A 10,000-nucleotide genomic window follows, 5' to 3' on the forward strand; every position below is an offset into this window, starting at 1 on the left:
ACTTTAGGATAGTGACGCTACACTTTAGGATTGTGACGCTACACTTTATAATAGTGACACACTACACTATGATAGTGACACACTACACTATGATAGTGACAAACTACACTTTATGATAGTGACACTACACTTTATGAAAATGACTACACTTTATAATGACACCACACTTTATGATGATGACACCACACTTTATGATAATGACACCACACTTTATGATAATGACACTACACTTTATGATAGTGACGCTACATGTTATGATAGTGACACTACACTTTATAAAGACACTACACTTTCTGATAGGGACACTACACGTCATGGTAGTTACATAATGATGGCAGTACCTTTCATGATAGTGACACCACCTTTTATGATAATGACTACACTTTATGATAGTGACACTACACTTTATGATAGTGACACTACACTTCATGAAAATGACTACACTTTATAATAATGACACTACACTTTGATGATGACACCACACTTTATAATGACACTACACTTTATGATAACACCACACTTTATGATGACACTACACTTTATGATGACACCACACTTTATGACACTACACTTTATGATAATGACACTACACTTTGATGATGACACCACACTTTATAATGACACTACACTTTATGATAATGACACTACACTTTGATGATGACACCACACTTTATAATGACACTACACTTTATGATAATGACACTACACTTTGATGATGACACCACACTTTATGATGACACTACACTTATGATAGTGACACCACACTTTATGATAGTGACACGACTAAGTCTTGCCCTACACTACACTTTATGATAGTGACACCACACTTTATGATAGTGACACTACACTTTATGACACCACACTTTATAATGACACTACACTTTATGATAATGACATCACACTTTGATAGTGACACTACACTTTATGATAATGACACTACACTTTATGATAGTGACGCTACACTTTAGGATAGTGACGCTACACTTTATAATAGTGACACACTACACTATGATAGTGACAAACTACACTTTATGATAGTGACACTACACTTTATGAAAATGACTACACTTTATAATGACACCACACTTTATGATGATGACACCACACTTTATGATAATGACACTACACTATGATAATGACACTACACTTTATGATAATGACACTACACTTTATGATAGTGACGCTACATGTTATGATAGTGACACTACACTTTATAAAGACACTACACTTTCTGATAGTGACACTACACGTCATGGTAGTTACATAATGATGTCAGTACCTTTCATGATAGTGACACCACCTTTTATGATAATGACTACACTTTATGATAGTGACACTACACTTTATGATAGTGACACTACACTTCATGAAAATGACTACACTTTATAATAATGACACTACACTTTGATGATGACACCACACTTTATAATGACACTACACTTTATGATAACACCACACTTTATGATGACACTACACTTTATGATGACACCACACTTTATGACACTACACTTTATGATAATGACACTACACTTTGATGATGACACCACACTTTATAATGACACTACACTTTATGATAATGACACTACACTTTATGATGACACCACACTTTATAATGACACTACACTTTATGATAGTGACACGACTAAGTCTTGCCCTACACTGCACTTTATGATAGTGACACCACATTTTATGATAGTGACACTACACTTTATGACACCACACTTTATAATGACACTACACTTTATGATAATGACATCACACTTTGATAGTGACACTACACTTTATGATAATGACACTACACTTTATGATAGTGACGCTACACTTTATAATAGTGACACACTACACTATGATAGTGACAAACTACACTTTATGATAGTGACACTACACTTTATGAAAATAACTACACTTTATAATGACACCACACTTTATGATGATGACACCACACTTTATGATAATGACACTACACTATGATAATGACACTACACTTTATGATAATGACTACACTTTATGATAGTGACGCTACATGTTATGATAGTGACAGTACACTTTATAAAGACACTACACTTTATGATAGTGACACCACACTTTATGATAGTGACACGACTAAGTCTTGCCCTACACTACACTTTATGATAGTGACACCACACTTTATGATAGTGACACTACACTTTATGACACCACACTTTATAATGACACTACACTTTATGATAATGACATCACACTTTGATAGTGACACTACACTTTATGATAATGACACTACACTTTATGATAGTGACGCTACACTTTAGGATAGTGACGCTACACTTTATAATAGTGACACACTACACTATGATAGTGACAAACTACACTTTATGATAGTGACACTACACTTTATGAAAATGACTACACTTTATAATGACACCACACTTTATGATGATGACACCACACTTTATGATAATGACACTACACTATGATAATGACACTACACTTTATGATAATGACACTACACTTTATGATAGTGACGCTACATGTTATGATAGTGACACTACACTTTATAAAGACACTACACTTTCTGATAGTGACACTACACGTCATGGTAGTTACATAATGATGTCAGTACCTTTCATGATAGTGACACCACCTTTTATGATAATGACTACACTTTATGATAGTGACACTACACTTTATGATAGTGACACTACACTTCATGAAAATGACTACACTTTATAATAATGACACTACACTTTGATGATGACACCACACTTTATAATGACACTACACTTTATGATAACACCACACTTTATGATGACACTACACTTTATGATGACACCACACTTTATGACACTACACTTTATGATAATGACACTACACTTTGATGATGACACCACACTTTATAATGACACTACACTTTATGATAATGACACTACACTTTATGATGACACCACACTTTATAATGACACTACACTTTATGATAGTGACACGACTAAGTCTTGCCCTACACTGCACTTTATGATAGTGACACCACATTTTATGATAGTGACACTACACTTTATGACACCACACTTTATAATGACACTACACTTTATGATAATGACATCACACTTTGATAGTGACACTACACTTTATGATAATGACACTACACTTTATGATAGTGACGCTACACTTTATAATAGTGACACACTACACTATGATAGTGACACACTACACTATGATAGTGACAAACTACACTTTATGATAGTGACACTACACTTTATGAAAATGACTACACTTTATAATGACACCACACTTTATGATGATGACACCACACTTTATGATAATGACACTACACTATGATAATGACACTACACTTTATGATAATGACTACACTTTATGATAGTGACGCTACATGTTATGATAGTGACAGTACACTTTATAAAGACACTACACTTTATGATAGTGACACTACACTTTATGACACCACACTTTAGAATGACACTACACTTTATGATAATGACATCACACTTTGATAGTGACACTACACTTTATGATAATGACACTACACTTTATGATAGTGACGCTACACTTTATGATAGTGACGCTACACTTTAGGATAGTGACGCTACACTTTATAATAGTGACACACTACACTATGATAGTGACACACTACACTATGATAGTGACAAACTACACTTTATGATAGTGACACTACACTTTATGAAAATGACTACACTTTATGACACCACACTTTATGATGATAACACCACACTTTATGATAATGACACTACACTATGATAATAACACTACACAATGATAATGACACTACACTATGATAATAACACTACACTTTATGATAATGACACTACACTTTATGATAATGACACTACACTTTATGGTAATAACACTACAGGGGGTCTCCATCAGGTAGCAGGTGATAATTTCCCAAAGAGACCAAGAATATTTGCTGTAACATTTACAATATTTATTAGAAAAGGTCATTCCAGACACTAAGCTTCTATTTATTGATAAATTCCCCCAAAATAGGCACGCATGCTTTGTAAAAAAAAAAAAAAAACTTCATACTGATTGCCACCTATGTAAATGAAACAATTATCTTATGTAGTTACCATGGTAACAGAGGCAGGAGACCTGCACACTGAATTGATATTGTTGCAAGTTAAGCTTTATATTTGCCGTAATAAAATATTTCACTGTTGATTATTGAACAATTTGTGTATTTGTTTCAGTCCAAAACATTCAACAGCAGTACAAAATGTGCTGGCTTAGATTGTGCGTCGTCAGGTCAATTAATCCGGCAACATTGAAATGATGAAACTGGACTCACATAAAACATTTTCAAAATAAGTAAAATAAAAACCACTTTCACACAAATGAAGGCAAACAAAAACAAATCAGGTCAATCAGTCCTGCAAGGTGTCCCCAATTTATGTTGTGCAGGGAGTTAGCAGCCCTAATAATGTCATCTTTGTGCAATGTTGTCATGTTGCAGACAAACTACAGGTGGAATGACAGGACAATAAACTCCTAAGTGGATTTATTTACCACTAGTCAATTACCACTAGTCAATTAATGAAGAAACTGACTTACATGCTGGTGGAGCTACATGCTAACATGCTAACATGCTAACATGGAGCCTTCAAACGTCATTTTACTTCTTTTTCTTCGTCTCCTGGTCTTTGCTGGGGATTCACACACAAAACTCGCTGGGAAAAAAAAAAGAAATGTTACTGTAAGTCGAACATTTAATTGATCACAGCTGTTCTTTGAGTATGTGAACATTTACTACTTCCTGGTTCTCTGGCTGTCCGGAAGTGTAGCGCCCTCTGGTGGCTTGGAGGATCCAAGTCTGCTTTCAATTTTAAGCTTTTTGCTTGTTAGAGGTAGAGAGTGTTTTAATGTAGACTTCTAATTCTTTTTTAAAGGCACAAAAAACAGGTCAGGTATTGAGAAACTTACATTTAGGAATACAAAACTTTGATTTTTCAATTGAAAATCAAACATTATACTTCAATACATGTACTGTGTCGTCATTCAATTTATATACCAGTGGAAGAAAGGATTAGCATTCAGATGAGGGATTATTTTATTTTTTAGCATCTACAAAACATTTTATTTTTTATTACAAAAAGCTCTTTTAGAAGTGAACATCCTTTAATGAAGCAAAATTACTATTTTAATATGTTTTGAACGTAAACAGTAATTCCATGAAACTATGGACGGAAATGTTTGTATTTTTATGGAATCAAACAAAAAAAAACAATTCTCAAGTATAAAAACAATTTTCATGATTAAAAAAAAATTTAAAAAAAACATTTGCAAGTAACAAAAACACATTTCTGTAAGTAAAAAAAATAGCTACTTGCAAGTATAAAAACGTGTGTGCGATATCATGTGTGATACAAGCAGTCCTGCAGCGTGTTTACTTGTGTGTGATATCTTGTGTGATACAAGCAGTCCCGCAGCGTGTTTACTTGTGTGCGATACAAACAATCCTACAGAGTGTTTACTTGTGTGCGATATCATGTGTGATACAAACAATCCTACAGAGTGTTTACTTGTGTGCGATATCATGTGCGATACAAGCAGTCCTGCAGCGTGTTTACTTGCTACTTCACTCTGAATCGGCCTGTTTGAGTTTGTTGCTAATGTAATCAGAGAGTCTTGAGGAGCCTGTCAGTCAGAGTTCAGGGATCACCGACAAACCTTGTCAATGCAGCTGAGGTAATCAATGAAATGCAGACAACAATCAGGAAAATGGAAACACAACATTTTGAAATGAGCCAAATATTTCAGCCTGGCTTCGAGTTGTCCGTCAAAGTCCGAGGACGGACTGGATTATTAAATCCTGCTCCACAGACCCGCCCTGCAGATCAATGCCTGACCAGCCTGCCAAGAGAGCCATCAGGTCTATAATAAGGCACTCGCTCCATCTTGGACTTCAGCTCTGACCCCGCCTCCTTCCATCAAGTCATCAAATACCCGCTGAGAACATCACAGCCTGGTCACTAACACGCTAAACACAAGGCAATGCTAGCTGTGCCCCCTCGCTAAGCAGGTGTCAGGCTATTTAAGCACACAACAACAAGCTACGGTGCAGCTGGGGAGTGCACAGGAAGCACAGGGGAAGACTGTGTAGGAACCAAGTGCACTAAACAATTTACTGCATGTGAAAAAAAGTTATTCGCAGGTATAAAAGCACCTTTTTTGGGTTAAAAAAAAACGACCCCGAGAGGGACAAGCAGTAGAAAATGGACGGATGGATTTGCAAGTAAAAAAAATACATTCTTAATTAAAAAAACATTTGCACGTAAAAAAAAACATTTCGCAAGTATTCAAATCAAACATCACCAACATGGTACACAATGAATCAAACATCACCAACATGGTACACATTGAATCAAACATCACCAACATGATAAGCGTGATCACAATCACATTTCATACAGTTTGTTCTTGTAGGACTCGGTGTCACATTAGCATACTAAAGGTCACGTTGCTGGGACTCTCTGCAGTTAAGTAGACTGGACATGCATTTATGCTGCTCACGTTCTCCTGCTTGGTGTCCCGGCTCAGCAGCGACTTCCTGACATTCACTTTAGCTTTTCACATGCTGGAGATAATGTGGCGGGGCCGGGGAAGGAGTCGCACGTAATACCTTGTACGGGGAAGGAGTCGCACGTAATACCTTGTACGGGGAAGGAGTCGCACGTAATATCTTGTACAGGGAAGGAGTCGCATGTAATACCTTGTACGGGGAAGGAGTCGCACGTAATACCTTGTACGGGGAAGGAGTCGCATTTAATACCTTGTATGGGGAAGGAGTCGCACGTAATACCTATACTTGTTTTCTCCACTTTGACCCCCGCGGCTCATAAAACGGTGCAGCTAACTGATCTTTTTTTCTTCCATAAAGCAAATAGTTAAAAATAACTAACAAACACGCACAGACTCTAAAAAGGTGTGTTATTTTTCGGCCCGGCAGTGTCCTTCCATGATGAAGAAGACCACTTTTGAATGAAGTGGCGGGCCACAATAAAAGACGTGTCAGGCCACAATATATTATGTGTCAGGCCACTTTAAATGATATGTCAGACCACATTAAAAGATATGTCAGGCCACGATAAAATATGTGTCAGTCCACATTAAAAGATATGTCAGACCACATTAAATGATATGTCAGACCACATTAAAAGATATGTCAGGCCACATTAAAATATGTGTCAGACCACATTAAAAGATATGTCAGGCCACAATAAAAGATGTGTCAGGCCACTTTAAAAGATATGTCAGGCCACAATTAAAGATGTGTCGGGCCACTTTAAAAGATATGTCAGGCCACAATTAAAGATGTGTCAGGCCACAATTAAAGATGTGTCAGGCCACTTTAAAAGATATGTCAGGCCACAATTAAAGATGTGTCAGGCCACTTTAAAAGATGTGTCATGCCAATTTAAAAGATATGTCAGGCCACTTTAAAAGATGTGTCAGGCCACAATTAAAGATATGTCAGGCCACTTTAAAAGATATGTCAGGCCACAATTAAAGATGTGTCAGGCCAATTTGAAAGATATGTTAGGCCACAATTAAAGATGTGTCAGGCCACAATTAAAGATGTGTCAGGCCACATTGAAAGATATGTTAGGCCACAATTAAAGATGTGGCAGGCTACTTTAAAAGATGTGTCAGACCACATTAAAATATGTGTCAGGCCACTTTAAAAGATGTGTCAGGCCACTTTAATGATATGTCAGGCCACAATTAAAGATGTGTCAGGCCACTTTAAAAGATGTGTCAGACCACATTAAAATATGTGTCAGGCCACTTTACAAGATGTGTCAGGCCACATTAATGATATGTCAGGCCATGATTAAAGATGTGTCAGGCCACTTTAAAAGATGTGTCAAGCCAGTTCTGACCCAGAGGCCGTGACTTTGACTCATGTGAACTTTATTGGGAATGCAACTTGTAGTTGGGACAAGGAATAACTCAAATGTAACAATTACATGACATGACAAAGTCTCATTTTAGGAACAAATATTACAGTTAAATGAATCATTAAATATGCAACATGATTTCAAATCTATTTTAAACGTAATTGAATTCAGACATTTTATTTCCACGTTCCCGTGAACTTCTAAGGTGTAATTAAAAGTGGCTTAAAGGTCAGCGTGATAATGGAATTATAGAGCAGTTGTACTGTTACTTCTACTTGGAAATTGTTCAATAATTCCTTAATTAGCTGTGAAAGTGCTTTCAGTTTTGCTGCTAATTTGCAGCAGCTGTCAGCAACATGAGGATTAATGGAGGTGTCGTACTCACTTTATCCAGGAGCTTACATAGAAACCAATCCAAGACATGTTATTAAAGCTTCGCCTACACCCACTTTAGCCTCCATTACACACTCAAACGCCCCCCAGCTCCTGAACGCCTCGTGGCTCCTGAACGCCTCGCGGTCGTCAGCCGCAGAGACAAAGACCTGATTATGGAAGTCATTCTGATTCCTGTCAAAGGAACCCTTCTTCTTTTAATGTACTGCACTCATACATACATACATACATACATACATACATACATACATACATACATACATACATACATACATACATACATACATACATATATATACTGTATATATATATTACTGTAAAAAAAAAATACTTGCAACTCAGATGCCATCATTTCACTGTTAATAAAAGACCAGTATGTGTTTTTTTATTAACAATAATACACCACAAAATCAACAACACCCATTGAGTTTCCGATAAAAAAAAAATGTCCGCTCTGTCACAAGAATTTTAAAGTAAATAAAAGCGGTACTGTTTTTCTATGTACAGTAATACAAAGTAAAAACAACAACCGTGGATCTTTCAGTAAAAAAAAATGACAGCTCTGTTGCCCAAATTTTACCGTAAAAAAAACCAACGGTACCATTTTTCTATTTACAGTAATACATCGTAAAAAAAACCAACAACCATAGATTTTACGGAAAAAAAACTGGCCGCTCTGTGTATCCAGAATTTTACCATAAAAAAACAGTGTTACTGTTTTTCTATTTACAGTAATACATCGTAAAAATAAAGACCATGGATTTTACGAGAAAAAAACGGCCACTCCGTCACAAGAATTTGGTCGTAAATAAACAGTCGTACTGTTTTTCTATTTACAGTAATACATCGTAAAAACAACAACCATGGATTTTTCCTTTAAAAAATGGGCGCTCTGTTGCCCAAATTATACCGTAAAAAAACAGTGGTACTATTTTTCTATTTACAGTAATAAATTATAAAAACAACAACCATAGATGTTACGATAAAAAAACAGCCAATCACTAGCCAGAATTGTATCATAAAAAAACAGTGGTACTGTTTTTCTATTTAAAGTAATACATCGTAAAAACAACAACCATGGATTTTTCAGTAAAAAAAAAAAATGGCCGCTCTGTTGCCCATATTATACTGTAAAAAAACAGTGGTACTATTTTTCTATTTGCAGTAATACATCGTAAAAACAACCACCATAGATTTTACGATAAAAAAACAGCCAATCAGTAGCCAGAATTTTATCGTAAAAAAACAGTGGTACTGTTTTTCTATTTACAGTAATACATCGTAAAAACAACAATCATGGATTTTACGAGAAAAAAACGGCCACTCCGTCACAAGAATTTGGTCGTAAAAAAACAGTCGTACTGTTTTTCTATTTACAGTAATACATCGTAAAAACAACAACCATGGATTTTTCCGTTAAAAAATGGCCGCTCTGTTGCCCAAATTATACCGTAAAAAAACAGTGGTACTATTTTTCTATTTACAGTAATACATTGTAAAAACAACAACCATAGATTTTACGATAAAAAACAGCCAATCAGTCTCCAGAATTTTATCGTAAAAAAACAGTGGTACTGTTTTTCTATTTAAAGTAATACATAGTAAAAACAACAACCATGGATTTTTCAGTAAAAAAAAAAATGGCCGCTCTGTTGCCCATATTATACTGTAAAAAAACAGTGGTACTATTTTTCTAT

At 35.7% G+C, this 10,000-nt stretch overlaps 1 long non-coding RNA gene across 3 annotated transcripts in view; it reads right to left on the reverse strand.

Moving 5' to 3' along the window:
• Window positions 1-4,811, reverse strand: part of LOC133630271 (uncharacterized) — a 165,084-nt gene extending 160,273 nt beyond the window's left edge. For 2 of the 3 annotated variants that reach the window (XR_009821214.1, XR_009821215.1), the window contains exon 1: window positions 4,564-4,772. This is a non-coding gene — a long non-coding RNA (uncharacterized LOC133630271). Of the gene's footprint in view, window positions 1-4,563 lie in introns of all 3 variants that reach the window. The other variant, XR_009821216.1, reaches the window with a different exon arrangement.
• Between the last annotated feature and the right edge of the window lie 5,189 nt (window positions 4,812-10,000).

The sequence above is a fragment of the Entelurus aequoreus genome, linkage group LG15, assembly GCF_033978785.1.
Source record: "Entelurus aequoreus isolate RoL-2023_Sb linkage group LG15, RoL_Eaeq_v1.1, whole genome shotgun sequence".
Classification (NCBI taxonomy): domain Eukaryota; kingdom Metazoa; phylum Chordata; class Actinopteri; order Syngnathiformes; family Syngnathidae; genus Entelurus; species Entelurus aequoreus.